Here is a 20903-nt window from a genome sequence, read left to right as displayed (position 1 = left end):
TAGCATTCCAATTATATATTTTTTTTTAATTTTTTTTTTCAACGTTTTTTATTTATTTTTGGGACAGAGAGAGACAGAGCATGAACGGGGGAGGGGCAGAGAGAGAGGGAGACACAGAATGGGAAACAGGCTCCAGGCTCCGAGCCATCAGCCCAGAGCCTGACGCGGGGCTCGAACTCACGGACCGCGAGATCGTGACCTGGCTGAAGTCGGACGCTTAACCGACTGCGCCACCCAGGCGCCCCATCATTCCAATTATATTTAACGTGAAATAGATTCTAGAATGAGCTCTTTGGCTAAGACAGAATTTCCCTCTTCCGTTGCCCTCACCGTTCCTGCCTCAGAGCCAGGTCTAGGGTGACGCAAATGAGGTAAATGAGGGGCGTAGGGCACACTTTTGAAGGAGGCCCTTACACAACCTTGAGAATAAACACCTCCCTCACTTTTGCCCCCTGGGCCCTTTGCTTGCCTCACCCCAGTCCCAGCCCAGTTACCACCTCCCCATCTACTACCCCACCCCTGCGGTATCGTCACAATGATTTCGCACCTACAGAGTAAAAAGGGGTCAACAAAACCCCCACATTTTGAGCTTTCCTCAAGTTACAACCACTACAGTTTAAAATGTCACAACCTCCAGCTTTGAAACAGGACTAAATATGAACAGTCCTTCCGACAGCCCCCTGGGTGAGGGCTCAAGTTCCGCAGTTTCCCGAATGAGGACAGCAAATGGGCCCCCGGACACAGCCACTTGCTGGGTGGTCCTGGACCAGGCAGCCTCTGCTGTAGAAAGAAGAGAGATTCTAGAACTTCTGAGATTTCTGACTTAGAAATGTAAAGTCAGTGAGGGGAAAGTAAAGGGAGAGCAGGCAAGTGGTCCAGAGAGATCTACTTGGCAGAAAAGAGCAGAACTTGCCTGATGGCTGTTTATTACTCTGACTCGTTGGCCACACTGGACATCCAAGCAGGGCTAAGAGCTCAGACTTGCCTCCCAACACTTCAGCCCTCATTTTCTCAAATGAAAAAAAAGGAATTTTAATTAGCGAATGGTTCTCAACCCTGACTACATATTAGTATCCAAGGGGGCTTTAAAAACACCGGTGCCTGCGCCCCGGTCCCTGGAGGTGCTGTTTAATTAGTCCGACCCACTCAGCCGTACTTCTTAAAACCCCTCGGGCGCTTCCAATGTGTTACCACGCTTGAGAACTTCCATGGCAGGTGATCTAACTCCACCTCTGACATTCTATGATCCCGAGAAATAACAGGTAACTGTTTTTTGACCTGCGTCTCTGGACAGAACCCAACTCAGGAGCTCCCATTAAAACGACCGCAAGTTTTTCCAAAAAAGGTGAAGCGTTTTTAATTAAGTCTCTGGCTCCTGACAAAAGGAAGTCGAGGAAAAGGGGGTCATGATGACAGAGCCGGTGAGTACTTTTTCAAGTAGAAACTGCTCCAGGGGCTCACAGCCACAGTGGTGGCTGAAAATTCACAATTAAGTTGCTTCACTGGCTCTGAAGTCAGTGGGCGCAGCCCCAGGGAATGGCCTCCTTGCCCTAATGGTTACGCAATTACCCAGCTGCCCCCAAAGTGGGTGCAAGGCCGTGAGGAATCGGCTGCGACCTCAGCTCCACCTCTTGGGAGGACACCAGTGCCAATTAAGCTAGAGGTCACCTGGGTCTGACAAGGATGGTGGCCAGCCTGGGCTTCGATGGGGGGTAAGTGAACAGTGGATGCTACTGTGCTGTAACCAGTAGGGAAGGCATACATTCGTCACACGCTAGAACACGGTGGTTGAAAGATCCATGGAAGATTGGGCAACGGTTGATTGCAGGACCAAAGTCCCAGGGCAGAAGCAATGTCTGGTTACTTCTACTTCTGTCGACCTCACAGTAGATTCCCAGGATAGCTGCCCCGTGTATTACGACAGAGCTCTTATCCGGAGCATAAACATTATTTTATTCCCTTCCTGCTTTTTTGTTTGCTCTCTTCTGGACTTTCCATGTGCACTGTGGAGGCCGAGTGCTGTGAACACCAAGCGTTGCTTTTGAACACATTGCCACCTCAGAGAACATCATCGGGGACTTTCTGGGAGGCTGGTAGTGGAGTTTCTCAACCCCAGCTGCACGCTGGATTTGACTGGTCTGGGTTGGGGGCTGAGCATCGGAATATTTTTCTATCTCCCCAGGTGATTCTAATGTGCTTCCAATGGTTGAGAACCACCAGGCTAAGCCGCGCCTGGCTCAGGTGCGGGGGTGGTGGGAGGGAATGGATGGGGTCATGGTCAGGGTCTCAGGGAAGCCACAGGGAGATGAAAGGAAAAGCCCAACACATGGGGAGCTGGTAAGTTTTCAGAAATCACCTACTGATGCCTTATAGAACTAAAGCTTTTCATTCATCCGCTCACTCACCAGTTACTGATGGTGGCTGCATTCCAGGGATACAAAGATGAAAACGACGCAGAACCTAGTACACAGCCTAGTTGGGAGACAGGCACGTAAATTGTGTAACAGAAGTCGGACGTGGACTCTATATGCATTCGATAACTAGGTCCCAGAGGGCACCCCAATCTGTGGGTGCGGGGTAGGCTCCCCCACTGTCAAGCATGCTGGGAAGAGGCAAAAGCTAAAATATTCAGTGAGAGCTTGGAAGGAGGGCCTTGAACAGGGGAGAGGCAGGAACTTTGTAGCCTTTCTGGCTTTACTGTAGACCGAGTTTCCCAAGAAGCCTGGGAAGCAGATCCACTCAGAGCTATTGGACAACTCCAGGGGGTGCCATTCGTGTTGTACTTTTTACAAAAACACTGCCTGCTAGAGCTGTGTGCATAGGTAGCCTTGCCAGTGGTGATGAGGGAAGCTGGCTCACGAGGGGTGGGCTAGGAGGTGCCTCTGTCATTTGACAGGGCAAGCCCCTAGAAACAGGAACAGAAAAGGAAACCCGGGAACAGATCTGTGTCTGTGGGCTGGCTAGAAGCCAAGCAGAGGAGTCTCTATTTTCCTTCCTGTTTTCCCAGAGCTGTCAGTGGGGTAGAATTAAGGACAAGTGTGTGACCAACTCTGGGCTGGTGTGGTACCCAGACGCCAGCATCTCCAGGAGCCAGGGTAGTTGCGTCCTCCCCCAGAACTGCGGGGCCTCACCTGAGACCTCACCCAAAGATTAGATGGAAGGGGACCCAGAAAGGGGACTTGAGGTCCTGCCACCATCCTGGTAGGGATAAACAGCCAGTCAGATTTGGCTTTAAGTATTAATGCGACCTCACTTGTGCACACAACCTAGTGAGGCTTAGGGGACTGTGAGGGTGAGTTGGAGACATTCAAGTGGCACTTAAGTACTGCATGAGATAATAAAGGGCTGTGTGTGGGCAAGGCGAAGCCCAGAAGAGAGTGGTCTTCCTGGGTACAGGGTCAGGAGGGTCAGGGAAAGCCTCTCAGTAACACCCTCTGAATTGGGTCTTAAAGGATGAGTAGACATCAGTCAACTGGACTAAGAAACAATCCAGGTAAGGGACAGCATGCACATAGGCATATGGGGCAAGAGCCTACTGTGATCTCAGAACCATCTACGGATGGACCAGAGATCTGAGGCTAAGAGGCAGGTAGGACTATATTCGGATGTGAGCTAAGCATACACCAGCTTGAGTGTGGACCTTGTCTCGTAGGGGATGAGGGCCCCCAAAGAATTCTACTCAAGATCGTGGTGTAATCCGACGTGTGGAAAGGTCCGCCCAGCGGCCGAGTGGCACTGTTGCCAGGTAGGGGAAAGGCTTCGAGGGAGGATCTAGAGGTGTTCCTTGCTACCTGTTCCATATCCTCCTTTTGGAGGAAAGGAAACGAGAAGCGGGTGTCTGTCAAATCATTGACCGGCCGCTACTTCTCCATAGCTGAAAGGGGAGTCGGCCACGGTCTCTGTTGCATTCTCTGCTACTGACGACTATAAAACAAAGGATGTCTTTCAACTTCTAGGCACTGCAAAAACCTTACCTTCCTTCCCTCTGATTCAAGTTATTAAATAACTATCTTGACAGCAATGGTAAAACAAAAGGAGCTAGGCTTTGAACTTCAAGGGTCTGCTTCCCACATAGGAAGTGAGGGCTCACTAAGTGAGTTCCTCACCCACCTCCCACTGGCTCACTTTGACTCTCCTTTGATGGCCACACCCATTTCTCTAGACCCCCAGAGTGACTTCCATCACTGTTTGGGGCAACCGGCTGGCTCCTTCCCCACAAGAAAGCAGCACGGGGCCCCTAGGCTTGTTGGTTCGACAACCATTTCTGTATTTTATGTGCTCAGATCATGAAAAAAAAAAACAAACAGTTCTTTGTGAGAAGACACAGGCACGCAGACATCACGCTTGATAAAGTGAGTGTCAGAGAGAGGCATTATTTATTCAACTGGCTTGATTAGTGAGTGCCAGACAGCTATTAGAACAAAAATCATGCTTTTAGGCAACTGTGTCTATTCATGTTTGGTGAACCTCTGCAGAGAGCCCAGATAATGCTACTTATCTTCACCCACACTAGTCAAATGTTTGGATAAATAAAGATGTTGTATGAAATTCCCTGTCACTTCAACACAAGTTGACATAGAATGGAACAGTATTCGATTGTGTTCCATTTCATGGCTGGGCATCTTCCAAAGCCAAGGAAAGGAGAAGCAGAGAGCTTCCTGGGGCTAAGGATCCTGCTTAACCTGACACTCCTCTGTGCCTCCCCTGTGCGGACACACCTAAGGTCCTCCCCTAAACCCATGGTTCTTGTACATCAGGTAACCTAATCTTGGAATGGTTGCTAGAATTGCCCATCTGTAACCAGTGTTTTCATCTAAATAGACCTACGCACACAAGTCAGAGACCAATAAATGGGAGTTGGGCACACTGGTCCCATTGGCAGCCACTTTCTTAGATTGTCTGCCTTTGTTTTCCATCTGGCTCTGACCCCTTGCTCAATTTTGGTTTCTGAACTGTTTGAGGGGCACCTGGATGGCTCAGTTGGTAGGGCCTCCGACTCTTGATTTCAGCTCAGGTCATGATCTCACAGCTCGTGGGGTAGAGACCCACATCAGCCTCTGTAATGTCAGTACCAAGAGCCTGCTGGGGTTCTCTGTCTCCCTCTCTCTGCCCCTCCCCTGCTCGTGCTCTCTCTCTCCTTCTCTAAATAAAATAAACATTAAAAAATAATAATAAATAAACAAACAAACAAACAAACTGAGATCTCTTGGGTTTCGTGCCTTGTTCTTGGGCCCCTGGAGAACACGATCTAATTTCTTCCTTGCTTTTGACTGTCGGCACTGGGCATGCACTAATCCTGAAGCTTCCCTGTACCACACCCAGCATTTGGGCACCACTGAGCCCCTCCACTGGGCAGGGTCTAGTTTCTTACATAAAGGGTTGGACAGAAATGGAAGACGAGTCAGTTATGACAACCAGAAAGAACAGTTACTGGACCTTTCCTAGAATCCCAGCTTGTTCAGATATCCAACTATAACAGAGAACCAGAAGTAGCCAACCTGTTTTACCCGTCAGGCCTCAGAGACTAAGAAGCCACGCTAAGGCAGGTCTGCCTTTTGAAAACAGCTGCAGACCTGGTATAAACATGTGCTCTGGCAAAGAGAGACCATATGCACCTGTCTGTGACTTTATGTGTGGCTGCCCACACGGACTATTTCATTTCGCAGCTTCACCCACTGGAAGGAAGACGTCCACCTCACTGCACTCTAAGTCTTCAGAAGGCACTCATTGGTCCACTTTGTGATATGGCGGCTTCCACTGAGGCCCTTTGATGCGGGTGAGGGCATGGCGCGTCACAGGAAGACATGCCAGCCCCCCAAGAAGGGAATTCTCACAGTTGGTCAGACGAAGTAGGGGTTATCACCCTGTCTTGTTCCTGAGCTCTACCAATCTCCCAGTCCCACTTAGCAAAACAAGCATTTCCCTGGTGCATCCCAGCCGTGTCAAAAGATAGAGGCGGCAGTCTGTTTTAGATCAGCCACTTGTGGAATCCTTACCAATTATTGCCTTGTGTTACAGAAGATCCCTTTTCTGTCACTGTATAATAGAGAAAAAAACAACTGAGCTGCTCTGTCTGAAGAGGCCCTGTGTCTTAGACAAAGACCTCGTTCGGTATTCTGGATGAGGCCAGTCCTCAACAAAAGGCAGTTATCATGGAGGAGTTAGGCTCACAGTTTCTGGAGTTAATTAAGGGCTGAGATCAAACACCTGCTTCAATATTGATAGCTGTGTGACATGCAGCCTCAGGTTTACCATCTGTAAACGAGGGTAGTTGACACGCACTTCCTGGTGTTAACATGACAATGATTTGAGACAATGCATGATGAGCACCTAATATGGCACACAGAGGCCTTGTCATGATGCTGGCTCGACTTTGTCTTCAGTGATGTCCCTTTGCGATGCCTTCCCCATTTCCCCCTCCTGCCTGCACCCTGGGTCATCCAGGGCTCTTTATCCAGGCTTGCTCCCCAACTCTTCCTCCTCCATATGATTTCCCAAGGGGACTTTATGAAATATCCACCCCATCTGAATTCAAAATCCTTCATGACTGATTAAAACAGTCAAGACAAAGTTGAACTGTTTATCAGGGCCCCAAGGCCACTCTCAGTTTGGACCCCGCCCACCTCTCCCACCTCACCTTGTCTATGCCAAGTTCTCACCATGCTAGAACATTTGCTGTTGCCCAGATATGCCATGCTGTTTCACTACAATGCACATCTGCACGAGCTGTCCCCTCTTCTTGTCATGCCTTTCCCCGGCTGCCTCCAACTAGGCTAGCTAACTAGTGTCCAAGATTTGTGCGGTCAGAAGATTCCTGGAAACTCTTGCCAACACCAACCCCCATTCTGAATTAGAGATGCTTCACCTGGCTCTATGAAAGTCCTTATCACATTGTATTTACTTGTTTGTCTTTGCTATTAGAGTTTGGGGGTGCCTGGGTGGCTCAGTAGGTTAAGCATCCAACTCTTGATTTGGGCTCAGGTCATGATCTCATGGTTGTGAGATCCAGCCCTGTGTCAGGCTCTGCACTGGGTGCCCACACATGCTCTCTCTCTAAAAAAAAAAAAAAAAAAAAAAAAAAAAAAAAGAAAGAAAGAAAGAAAGAAAAGAAGAGAAAAAAGAAAAAAAAGTCTGAGTTTCTTGAGGGCAAGACTGCATTTCTGGCACCATGCACAGAGCTTGGCATAAAAGAGACATTCAGTAAAGTTTGATTGCCTGAAACACCTGAAACACCAATGATGTATTTTTGAAACCACGTGTACTGGAAGGGATGATGAAACATATAGTCCTTTTTTCCATGTGGCTAAGTGAACCAGTTGGGCATATAGCCCATGACCTTGGCCACAGCAGTTCGCTTGGCACTTCTGGCTGCTCCACCAACAGAATCCCACACTGTGTAGAAAATATTAAAGTCTACAGCTGGAAACCTACTTGCAACGTCCACGTTTCTTGTGATCTTGGCCAAAGTGCTTAACTTTATTTTCGTTGCCTACCAACAGAGTTTATAATACCTGGCTATAGAGATTCAATGAGACAATGCCTATAAAATGAAAAGGTATCATTAAAGTTGTTTCTGCATGGAACTGTGCTTACTTTAAAGAAATGGTGAATAGTGGCACCTGGTCAGCTCAGTTGGTTAAGTGTCTGACTCTTGATTTCAGCTCAGGTCACGATCCCAGGATCGTGGAGGGTGGAGCCTGCTTAGGATTCTCCCTCTCCCTCTCTCTTTGCCCCTCCCCTGCTAGTGTGCACTCTGTCTCTCTTCCAAAATAAATAAGTAAACATTTGTTTAATGGAGAATATTCCAATTTCTAAGCAACAGTTAGTCCTTGTCACTAAATATCCAGTTATTGTCTGGTACCAGATAATGCTGGTCATCATTTGTGTTTTTCTCATGTTTGTACTGCATCTCAAGTGGAGAGGTGGGCATACATTTTACACCCCTCATGACTTTTTTTTTTTAAGTTTATTTATTTTGAGAAATAGAGAGAGGGGCAGGGAGGGGCAGAGAGAGAGGTAGAGAGAGAGAATCCCAAGTAGGCTCCATGCCCCGAGGTGAGCCCAACTCGGGGCTTGATCTCACAACCCTGGGATCGACCTGAGACGAAATCAGGAGTTGGCTGCTTAACCCACTGAGCCACCCAGCCACCCCCACCCCTCCATGACTTTTAAAAGTTTACAGAATCCACTGGAGCCTGACTATAGCCCAGCACTGTCCTTAGAGGCCATGCTGTGGGACCAGGTCACAGCAAAACGCCTATAATGAGCTCTTCCCAGCCCAGCCAGCAAAAACAACCCTCGGATAAACTATAACCTGTCCTAACACAGATCTGTACTTTCACAGGTCAGCCTCCAGTGAGGTGAGTAATAAAACGAAAAAGCTGAAATTCACTGTGAGAATAAGGGTTGCATTATTTATCTGTTAGGATTACGTACTGGGTTTTAACAATACATATATGAAGCATTGCTAAGCTTCTCCCTGCTTATAATTATTAACAAGTTGCAGAGGGACTCGGGTTAATTTTCATCTGGGACTACCACTCAGTGCACAACTCTCAGAAGGTGAACTAATTCCTAAGGTTGGGTGATGTGGAGCAGGAGTGTCAAAGTGTGCAGGACATAGAGCAATTAATCCTGGAGCAATGAGGCCATAAATTCACCTAAGAGATCTGAATGACCCAGCCCAGGAAGGAAGACGCACAGCCCGATTAGGATCGGCGCATTTCTATACTTTGTTGTTACTGATGTGCAATTTGTGGTTAGCATTCCCTAGGTAGCCAGCACCTGGAGCCCAGAATGTAAACCTGAGGCAGAGGAGAAGTCAGAAAGCCTTTGTTCATTGTGCAAATATTTAAGAAGCACTCACTGAAGATCCGGCACAGCAGCGGGTCCATTAAGATAAGTTCCCGGCCTCAAGGAGTGGTAGGTCAGCAAGAGTGTGATAAGGATAGTTCCAAGTGTGCCCAGAGTCCCCGGAGAGTCCAGAGAAAGAAGCCACTCATTCTTCCTGGGAACACTGGAAAGCGTATCTATGCGGATGTGGCTTTGGAGCGAAGTCTTGAGAAGCTCCGCTGGCCAAGAAGTGAGGAAAGGGCATTCCAGGTGAAAAGCAAATGTGTTTGAATCCCTGCTCACCCGAGCCAAAATGGGCCCCTCCAGGGCATGGGCCAGGCAAGCTGGCCGTGAACCTAAGAGTCAAGCAAAACAAGGAGAAGGGAGAGCCAGAGAGGAGGGCCAGCCAAGCCCGTTAGAGAGCTGGGAGGTCATCACTGACAAAGGCCATGTCAGTTGACAACAGAGTCAAAGGGTCAGAAGCTGGCAGAACAGAGGGAGAGAGGAGACTGAGAAGAGACAGAGCTTCCTGTTTATTGGAGGCAGCCGCGAGGTGGGGTGGTCTGGTTTAAAAGTGAGGGACTAGGCGTGCCTGGTTGGCTTAGTCCTTTAAGCGTCTGACTTCAGCTCAGGTCATGATCTCGTGGTTCATGAGTTCGAGCCCCGTGTCGGGCTCTTGGCTGTCAGCACAGAGCCAGCTTCGGATTCTCCGTGCCCCTCTCTCTCTCTGCCCCTGCCCTTGCTCACTCTCTCTCTCTCTCTCTCTCTCTCTCCCCTTCTCTCTCTCTTTCAAAATAAATAAACTAAAAAATAAATAAATAAATAAATAAAATAAAAGTTAAAAAAAAAAAAAAAGGGACTAGAACAGACAAGTTTCCAGGCACAGAGGTGGGTGTTTGGGGAACGGCGAGTACTCAGCAGAACAGAAACACAGGTTCCTGGAGACGTGAACAGGCAGAAGCACAACCCAAAAAGCGGGGCAGAGCTGATCACAACGGGTGGTTCCTGTTAACTGAGGAATATGGCTCCATCGTACAGTCCATGGGAGGACATTCCGGTATCTTAAACTGGGGAGTGACACAGAATTACATTTTAGAAAGATCGCTCTGCCAGCGCTATGGAAGACAAACACCCTGCCTGTCTCAGAACACCCTGGAGGCTTATTTACAATGAATAGCATCAGTTTAGCTGCGTCCTCTATCTCCTAAATTCAAATTCAATGGAGAGACCTAGGAATCTGCATTTTTTATCTCTCCCTGGTAATTTGGGGGCACATAGAGTCTGTAAGCACTCACTTGGGCAAAACACTGGAAAGGAGACTAGTAAAGACACATGGCAGCCAAGACCCTTTCACACAAAGTAGGCGCACAATACGTACTTATGAGACAGATAGATGAATAAATAGAATAGAAACAGGTTTTGGAGACTGATGGGCTGGAGAGAGGTCAACTCCAAAGCATAAGGTAGAACCATATGACACATAGTGTCTGCCCTCCATGGTGTAATAAGTGTTGAATCTGAAAAAAAAAAAAAAAAAAAGATTCGCGAGAGCATATTCAACATCTGTGAATTATTTTTGTACAACAAGGGCAGACCAAGCTCCACACTGCTCAGCCCGGTGGTCCTCACCGTGACTGTGCATTAGGATCACCTAGGGAACTTTTCAAAGTTATAGGAGCCCGGAGCCCACCCTAGGCAATTAAATCCAAATCTTGGAAAGATGGGGGCCGCCCTGGCATCAGGACATTCCCAAAGCTCCCCAGAAAATTAATGCACAGCCAGGGTTAGGAACTGATGACCCTTAAAAGGGGCAGATAAGTGAGAAAGGAAAAGTGATTTTATTTCTCCTCCCTAATCATCACGAAGGACACAAAATAGTCAAAATGGGAAAACCCGGCAATTTGGGGACTATACAGACCCAAGGCTGATTTCATGGTATGTAATCCGGGAGACCCAGTATAAAATCCTTTGAAGGCAGTGTGTTTTCCTCTGCATCCACAGTGCCAAGCTTTCAAGAAAGCCCTATCTTTCCGTTATCCCGAAATGGAAACCGGGACACAACAGATGGCAGGATAATGGATGGTGTCTGCTCAAGTTAGAGCTGCTTTTATTTGCAAGACATCAAATTCATACTGACTGTGGGGACAGGCTGACATGATTTATTTCTAATGAAAATGGAGGCGTCGTGGGCTCGGTCTTTGCTTATTACCATACGACACAGTCTCGTCTGTGATCGGGACACACCGGATTGCCGATGATAGAAATTGTTTGCAGGGGCTGCAAGAGGCCGTTCTTATGCTCAGGGACTAACTGTTGGAGAATCTCCGTACGCCCAGCAGAGAAGCCCAAGTTTCACAAGCAGTGACCTTCCCTACCCAGAGTCCCGCTCCTCCGGATCCCTCAGCTAAGTACCAGGGAAACACCATTTATATTTCTAGTTCACTGTTAATTATATCCTTGTACATGTGCTCTCCAAAGAGAAGCCTGAGATTTTGAAAAGAAAAAGTGGTGTGTGAAGCACACTTATTCCTGAACGAAATCATCTCCGGTGATTTGAAAGTGGCCCCGGCCCACGGTTCCCGAGATCCCGCTTCAGCTCAGCGGTGTCAAATGGGCTGGGAGCCCACCTGCGGCCCCAACTGCTCCTAGCTGCTTCCTGAGGCTGGGGACCGCCGGAAAGGAAGGGCAGAAGGACACGTGGTGGAGGGAAGAACGGGAAAGGCTGAGGGATGAGCAGTCTTCCCCTCACTGGTCAGGAGAAGAGCAGAACCAAGCCAGGTGCCCAGCACGCGCCCTAACCTGGGAAGGCCTAATGATGTTTCAGGAAACGTCAGTGATGTGGAATGGGTCTTGGGAAGCTTTTGCTTTGGAACTCCCAATTTACAGATGAGAAAACGAGGCCAGAGGAATAACTGACTTGCCCAAGATCGCAGGATGACTCAGTGGTGGTCTGGGCTTCTGGTCTCCTGATCCCCAGATTCCTCCTCTTTGCCTCACCGGTAGCTCTCAAGCTTGGCTTCACGGGAGCTTTAAAAAAACAGAAAACCAAACCATGTCCCCCCCCCCCCCCCCAGAGATCCTGGTTGCGGGATGGGGTGGGGCCAGGACATGGGCATTTTACAGTTCCTCAGGTGATAGGCAGTGGACCCACAGCAGAGGGCCCCTGCACCCCGGTGTAACTTGACTCAGCAATCTGTTCCATTTTGTTCCAGGATGAGCCCAGCCCTGTGCTAGGGGCCCGAGCTGGGAAAAGGCATCAGACTCAGTTCTTGCCCTAAAGATGTTCAGCGTCTGGCAGAAGATCCTACTGTGAGGGGCTCATTCCAGCCAGAGTTGATAAGAGTAACAATATAAATAGAGATGAGTAATGGCAATGATTAAGTCTTCATGGGAAGGCTGAGGGAGGTGGTATCTGAGTCCACGTTAAAGGATGAATAGGAGTTTGCTGAGAGGACAAGATGTGGAAGGGTTTTCCAGGGAGAGGGAACAGCATGTGCAAAGGCCTGAAGGCATGAGGCGACACAGCCCATGTAGTTGGGTGTATCTAATGCAGGGTGCCAGGTGGGAGCAGTGGATACAGAGCTAGGGAGCAGGCAGGGGCTGGATCCCAAAGGGCCTTATGATACAAGGCATTCTAAGGCTTGGGGATTACCCCAAAATGATGGTGAAACACTGAGATAGGTCTATGCAGAAGAATGGCAAAGAACAACTTGCATTTTGAGGAAAGCAACCCTAATGGGGGTGCGGGTCATGGATGGGAAGGGAAAGAAGCCAGAGGCGGGGACAGCAGTTGAGAGGGAAGGCAGAGCAATGATGAGGGTCTGGGGAGGGGCAACAAGGACTGAGAGCAGAGGACAGACAAGACCTGAGTGCTCATCTCTGCCCCGACTCACTGCATTTAGAGATGGAATGGATAGGACGAGGTAGTTGATTGGCCGAGGGGTGAGAAGTTCCAATTCCAACCCCACTCCTCCCTATGCCTTTTCTTATACTCAGAACCGAATGGCCCACTCCCCACCGCCCGTGATGCTGCTGGCACCTCAGCCTAGGACGCCCATCCCTCCCCCACGTCCAAACGTCCAAAGATCTATCTAAGGACAGATCTCAGACTGGGTCTCAACCCGATGCTGCTCCCTTCAAAAATCTGGCTTCTGAACGAAGGAGTAAAAAGTTCAGCAACTTTCTCTGACGTGTTCCCAGAAATAGGTCTTGGCATGGTGCCTCCTGGGAAGTCTTCCTTCTCGTCTGCGTGGTAAACTACCGTTGCTTCACAAGTCTGCTGAAAGCCGCCTGCTCCGGGAAGATCTTTGGTAAGCTCTGCAGACATGGGTTGGGTCCCACAGCACTTTTGCGTTCCTCTGTCAGAATGCAGAGAACTGTAAAGAGGCTCTTTTGAAAGGCAAGGGCACTGTCTTCTTATTCTGTCTCCTGCCCTAACCCAGCACACGGAGAAACGATACCTGGTGAAAGTTGGCCGAATGAATGCGTGTCAAGGCCGAATTCATGAATCTTGGGAATGTTCTGTGATGATGATGATGATGATAACGATGCTTACAGGATGCCGGGACCCCTCTCCCCGCTTACCCTAGGGCACCTCAGATTTGACGCCATGGCGACGGGTGACGCCTGAGGGTGGACTGTTGTACTCAGGAAGTACACGCGTGCATTTTGAACCGGTCTGCAGACCGCGCAGAAGACTTCCCGAACAAAGCTGGGAACCGCACTTTGAGAATGGCTTCTAGGGCGTTCCGTCAGAGGGGCCTGGAGCCATGGCGGGGAGTGAAAGGTAGAGACAAGACTTGCCCTGCCCAGGAAAAGTGAGGCTTATCCTTGTCATCTGGGCAACTCCCCCTGGGGTGAGGCCCTCTCCCCACCTCCTCAAGCAACCAGTATCTTTCAGAAGCACCTCTCCCTCCAGGAATCTCTCTTAGCTGGGTGTTAGGAAGAAACTTCTGATGAATGGATACGCTCGTGCACCAGTGGGGGGTGGGGGGTTGCTATCCTAATCCTCCCACAGGGTTACCTTTGAAAGTGCTGGAAGATTCATAGCAGTTTCGGGGGCTGTGGCAACTTGAAGGGAAAACACGTAGGCCTCAGCGGTGTCCTCCGGCCCCCCTACTGTGAGAGAGCTGGTATATCTGAGAGTCACCCCGGCTCCCCTTAAGCCACACGGCCAGGCAAGAAGTCTGGATTTTGAGCCTGAGTGGGCAGCTGAAGGAAGAGAGCTTGACTCAGCACAGCAGTCAGATCTCTGCTTGAGGGCAGCCTTGCTGAAACTAGAAGGAATAATTGTATCCGGAACAGTCTGTCTGCACGCTTGTTCCCCTGTGGCAGGTATGGTGTTCAAGTTAAGGCTATGTATCCAGGGGCTGAGGGGGACAGAGGAGGGGGTAAGGAGAATCATGGGAAAGAGAGGGAAGGGAAAAGCCCCTCTTGGATGCACATACGTCAGTGGGTCAGTGGGAGATTTACCGAGGTCTCTGCTGATGCCTGGACAGCAAACACCTTCCAAACAAGCTACATTCCTCCCTGGGAACCTGAGAGCGTGTAACCGCATGGCAAAATTCCCCCCGAGGCTTTGGCTCTGCAGGAAGCTCCTGGCTGTTCTCTAGAAGATGCAATTACTGTAGGAGAAGATATACAGGTTGGACAAGGACAAGCAGGTGGGGCTGGCCCAGCCCGTCATCACTCTCAGGCAGGTTCAGATTTGGAGAGCCTACATTCAGGACTGTCACCCGCTTGAAAATGAGGTCTGGTGGAAAGCCCCAGATAGGAAAGCCTTTCTTCCTCGGAGACCGTCAACTTGAAGTCACCCAGAGGAATTGTGGAGTGGCAGCCCGGCTTGAAACCCTGAAAGCCACGGCAGATATAAGGTGCCAAGAAATCATACTAAGGGCAGGTTAAAAAGAAGTTAGCCAAAATCGAGAACATGATGCCGGCATCCAGAGTGTTTCTATAGCACCCATTGCTCAGATGGGTGGATGTGTTCTTCAGGATGATGCTTGGAAGCCTCCAGAATTCGTTCTCCATCCGGCTGCCTGGCCTGATACTATTCTTTAAGGCCAGCTTCTTTCTGCCCTAGCCCTTAAGTTCAATCTCCAGCATTGCTGGATTGGGTCCTCAATATACACCATTTTAGTTTTCAGTGAAAAATATCAGCCATCTCTTCAGATTGTACTCCTTCCACTCTGATTTTAGAAAGAGGTTCTTACCTCCGTCCCTCCGGATCTAGCTGTAGAATTTCTCTACCTCAGCATGAAGTCCTTGCAGACTCCAACTCCAAAACATTCTGAGTCCACATTGGGCCTCCCCTGAGGCCTGACACCATGGTAGGATTTGGGGTGCATCTAAGGTCCCGTCCAGCAGTTCCTCCCTTCTCTAGGACATGCTCCATCCTACACAAAGCCTCCCCCAATGCCTCCTTCTGGATGGATTTGCCATTAACTAAATTCCTATTATGTGGCAGGCACTTTACCAGGAACTGGGAAAACACAGAGTAAGACCAGAGAGAGGAAATGGCAAGCCAGAAGGTCCTTTACCCTGCTGAGAGCAGAGGACTGACCAGAAAGTATGACATTAGCCCTATGAGACAGGATTTACTGGGAGCTCTCAAATTAATTTATATCATCAGATTTTTCTAGGCCTCACTTGCTGCCGTTACTGCAGTTTGTCTTTTATGTGTTGCCACAGTGACAACTAAGCCAAACTATATTGCAATTTTCCTCTCAGCACAGGACACATCTTTGAGCCTGGGAAAGAGGGTGCACAACAGGAGGGCCCAGGAGACAGGAGGGCAGGGTCACTCCATGCCTTCTGCCCATGACTGGCAGTGCCACCATCTTGGTTGGTTCATCTGTCCAAAGCCTGCAACTGCAGTCTTCATGACCTGCCCTCTCCCTGCAGAAGGGGGTTAGGAATAACACCCATTCCAAAACCAGACTAAAGGTCTTGGCCCACTTTTGAGCGTTTCCAAACCAATGCAGCTCAAGCTATCCTGCAGCTGTGCCTTTAAGAGAACGATGCAGGTAGCTGAGCTCATATTTTATGAGTTCATCATGCAGAAGGTGTGGTCTCTTCTCCTTGCTATTTTTCTTGGGCTGCCAGAGTCTGAAGACTTAGAGGAATTACTACAAAACGGCTCACCTTTGCTTTCCCCCAAGAAACACAAAAACACGGCAGTAAATATCAAAGTCTAAAGAGTCATTATATTTCAAGTGAGAGTACTGAATAGACAGACACATTGCTCCCATCCCTTACAGTTGTTTCTAGTCCTCGGGTCCTCAGCCCCTGGCTTAGGACACCTATTCTGGGCAGTTCCAGAGACCAACAACATTCATCAGTAGTGTTTGAACTACAGATTGTTATCCACCGCTCTTTACTGTGACTATGTTTGCAATGATGAAGAATTAGACCACCAACGGCTAATCCTCAGAACTTGGTCTTGGACCCAGTTGTAAATATCGCTTCTGCGATACACAGTCATGTGATCCTGGGCAAATTACTTAATTTCTCTGAGTCTCAGTTTCCTCATCCGTAAAATGAAGTTAACAATAGTACTCGCTTCCTACAATCGATGTGACAATCGAATGAGAGAGCGTATATAAAGACTGTAGCACATGCGTGGCACATAGCTGGTACCCAACACATGGCCCACTAACGTGCTGTGACTCTGGGATGGGACGGGCATAATATCCCTTTGACAGCCATTATCTACTGACAAGGAAGATCAAGAAAGAAACAGTTTTGCTTATTAAAGTTCCCCCGGGATACCTTGGTGGCTCAGTCAGTTGATCCCCTGGGATACCTTGGTGGCTCAGTCGGTTCAGCATCTGACTCTTGGTTTTTAGCTCAGATCATGATCTCAGTTTCATGAGTTCAAGTCCCACATCTGGTTCTGTGCTGGCAGCACAGAGCCTGCTTGGGATTCTCCCTCTGCCCTCTCTCTTTGCTCCTTCCCTGCTCATACTGTCTGTCTCTCTCAAAATAAATAAATAAACTTTAAAAAAGAAAAAAGAAAAAAATAATTAAAAGGTTCCCACACTTCTTCCTCCTCTATTTTGCCCTTACTTCATTCTGTTGGTTGTCTGCCTGCTGCTCCCACCAAAATGGCAAGCTCCTTGAGGACACCAATTACGAGCCAGTGGTCAGCACAGTCTTTCTACATTCTTAGATAGTCAGTAAATATTTGTGCGTGGATGCATGGATATTTTTTTCAACTTACTAGCTGAATATGACTTCTACTGCTTATGGGTATCAGTACCCAAGAAATATATGTAGTCTAAGATTGGAGAGACATGGGTTTAATACTTACTCATTTCCCATACCTGCCACCTATTGTTTTTGAGGCATTAAATCCAAATTCTTTAGATCTTGCTGCTTTGCAGGACTGGGTTAGATTGCATATAGGAATTTTTGCAAAGCAAAAAAGATGCATCACACCTATTTGCATCTCAATTTTTATTCCTTTCAAAAGGCTCTCGAAAGCCACATAGTCCCCCCGGCAATAACCATGTGCAAGGCAAAGAAATTAAGAACTTTGGCAGGGAAGACATTAAATTAGTCTCTGGAATGTAGTAAAAGACATATCCAGGGGTGTATTCTTTCTTTGCAATCTTTCTGACCCCCATCACAGACTCCGAGGAGAGCGAGTACTCATGGGGAAGGTTCCTCTTGGATAATGAGAGAAAATACATTAAAATCTTGTTACAAATCGCTGCTTGGTACTTTGGATTTGTTATACCATAGGTCAGACCGTGTTTCCGTGCACAGTGGTGTGTAAAAAGCATCACTCCTGACAGCAACAAAAGCCTACGATATAGAGTTTCTAAGGCACAGAATCCCTTAGTAATAAAAAGCTGCAAGGCCCCAATAACCCCGCAATTCTCTTTATTCCCTTCCATCCGCGTCCCGGGGAAATCTACTGTGCTTCTCCCTTATAGTTTCGTGGTCTCTTAGGAATCATAGTGATAATGAGAGCTTGGGGAAGAGGTTGGGGGGGGGGGCGGCGGGGGAGCGGTGGATGAATATGAGCGGACTATTATAGCCCAGGGTTGTTGTATTAAAAAGAGGAGTTTGGTTGGAAAGGAAGTAAAAGGCCCAGCCTGGCTTGTAAGGACTCTGAAGGAATCAGAATTCCAGATGGAGAATCCAGAGTGGGGCTTTGTTTGTTTGTATTTGTATTTAATTTGTTTTAATTGTTTGCTTGTTTGTTTGTTGTTTTAAGACTGGGTACATTTTCTCAGGGCCACGTGTAGATTTACTGCTTGGGGCGGAAAGACTGATGCAAAGATGGGTCTTCCTCTCTCATCAGGAAGGGTATCTGCCTTCAGTAAAGCCCCAGAGCCTATCAACAGGGTTTTGCCTGCCAACTGGACGGGACTGGGTGATTGTCATTCCTATTTTCGGAAGTCATTTCCTTGGGGAAGCCCTGTCCAGCTGACCCCTCTCAGCTTGGTGGCCCAGGGCACCCGAGGAAGCTCTTAACCTCTACCCACCAGAGCATGAGGCACTCACAATGGCCTGGAATTTCCTTCCCGTGTTTCGCCTAAAGTCCCCACAATTAGGTTGTGTCTGACAGGTATTTTCAGTGGGGAGAAGGGGAGGGTTGGAATGCACAGCATCATAAACACCCCCTTAGTAATAACTGATCTCTTACCAAGTCCCTCGCTACCTTCATGCCCCCGTCTTAGGGAAGCCTTCTTGGACATGGTAACCAAATGTATGCTTTCCCCAATCCCAGCCCCCCACAGTATTCCCTAGCTCTTGTCCCTGCTTTATTTTTCCCCACAGAACACTCTACCTTTGGACATAACTTACTTTTTATTTATGTGTTTATAGTCTTCTCCCACTAGGTCGTAAGCTCCAGGAAGGCAGAATTTTCGTCCACCTTGTTCACTGTATGCCCAGTACCTAGAGCAGTGGGCGGCACATGGCAGGCACTCAATACGTATTTTTTTGAATCAGGACCTACAGATGGCCAAGTGCATTGCATCGATTACAGCCCCAAGCCAACCCTGCAGGTGAATGTTGGTCTCTGAGGGAACATGAGTGTCCTTTTCACGGAGAGGTAGGGTCACTCTCTGCCTTCAGAGGAGTGCTGCTCTCCCAGAGGGTGTTTTATCGGCCACTGTGTTAGTCTGTTAGTGCTTCAGAGCCACTCTGCCTGGTTACAAGTCTCAGAATATCAGAATAAGTGGCATTTTCTTCTGTTTCTTAAGTCCAAATTGGGAAAGAAAAAATTTAAAAAAGCCAGATCCAGCTCTCCTCCTTTTCTTACTTTCTCCCGGTTGGACTTGCTTTGGTCAAGAAGTCATTCCTGGGGGCACCTGGGAGACTCAGTCAGTCGTTTAAACATTCAACTTCAGCTCAGGTCATGATCTTGCAGTCCGTGAGTTCAAGCCGGGCATTGGGCTCTGTGCTGACAGTTCAGAGCCTGGATCCTGCTTCTGATTCTCTCTCCCTCTCTCTCTGCCACTCCCCTGTTCACACACACACACTCTCTCTCTCAAAAGTAAATAAACATTAAAAAAAAGAAGAAGAAGTCAGTCTTGGCCTGAAGCTCGATCTCCTTGAAAAATGGCTGGTATCCCACTTTCTTGTTTTCACTGGGAAAGGTGACTGAAGAAGTCATGGTTCTCAGTTGCATAACAGAAATCCAAACTGGCTAATTTAAGTAGAAAAGATATTTATTGAAGAATGTTAGGTAGTTCACAGACTCTCTGAGAGGGCTAAAGAAACAAGCCTAGAAACAGCTAGAATAACACCCTAAATCACACCACAAAAGTGGTCCCAGGGAGACACCATTTTTGCCACTCCTGTGTTCAGACACTCCAGCTCACCCCCCCCCCCAACATCCCCAGCTAGGGCCACCGACACTGCCCTGGGAATCTCGTCCACACCATCTAGGAAATGGACCAATCAGCTGCTACTCTCACTTAAATGGGTTCACACAGCACCTGCTCCTTACATAATCAACTTTAGAGTCTTTGGGGAGTGTGTCCCACTAAATAAACCAGGCTCATATGCTGGCCCCCTGGCAGCAAGGGAGGCGGGGAAAGCAAGTACCTGATCTTCTCCTGTGGCAAGAAGATGGGGTGTGCACTCCACAAAGGATTAAATGATCAAAAATGTATGACATATGTCTACCTCATTGATATACTTGGTTCTCTTGGCCAAATGCCCTCTCACTGCACCTCACTGCAACATTAATATCTAAGAGTGAAATCTTATAGTCAGTCCCCTTTTCACATGAGAAGATGAACTTAGGTTAACAGACTTCTCCAAGGTCACACAACTCAATAAATATTATTAAACATTTTAATAAATAAAGATTATTCAAACTCCCATGCCACACTGACTCACTCCACTGGACTTCACTGTCTTTGTCCATTGGTTGCCTCTGCTTTCCTAGTCTTTGTTATCTATATCCTCGTGCGTATTTCCTTTTGGTCTCATCTCCCCTGTTACATGGTAAATTCCCGTTCTTCTCCCCTCAACCCACTGAATTAAGCTAGGAGGGACCCCACAGATCTGCCTCAGATGCAGCTGGTTACCCCTGCAACAGCCATTCACCTGTCTTCCCTCGCTAACAGATCATGGGCTTTGTCCAAGAGACAATGGGCTGGGCTTTGGGAATGAATGGCGATTGGTCTAAGGATAAGCATGTGACCCAGTTCTGGCCAATGGGATGTAAGGAGTAATCGGTCATGGAGCTTCTGGGCCCCCCCGCGTCATAGAGAGGTGTGGGAAAGAATAGTGCCTTTCTGCTCCCTTTCTTCTAGCTTGAAACTGAGTCCTGGGAGGACAGGACGGCTGCCACACTAACCACCCCATTGGGAATGCTGGAGTAAGACCATTGAACCTCCGCAAGGTATGTGTGCACATGTTCCTTAGTGCTGCAGTGGGCTGCCTGTGCCTTTGGCTCTCAGTTAACCTGGTCCTTCTCCCCACCTATCCACGAGTTCCAGCAGCAATTCGTCCCGGCCCCCACCTCACCAGCCTGCCGTGTGCATCTCCTTTGGGCTTCCATCACCCCAGATTCCCTGACTGCCTTATCACCTCCCTGCCTCAAG

This window comes from Lynx rufus, unplaced genomic scaffold, assembly GCF_022079265.1.
Source record: "Lynx rufus isolate CCGP_SWC_20201006 ecotype Redwood Valley unplaced genomic scaffold, mLynRuf1.p SCAF_8, whole genome shotgun sequence".
Classification (NCBI taxonomy): domain Eukaryota; kingdom Metazoa; phylum Chordata; class Mammalia; order Carnivora; family Felidae; genus Lynx; species Lynx rufus.
The sequence above is the reverse complement of the archived record's forward strand: the minus strand, read 5'-3'. Positions refer to the sequence as shown.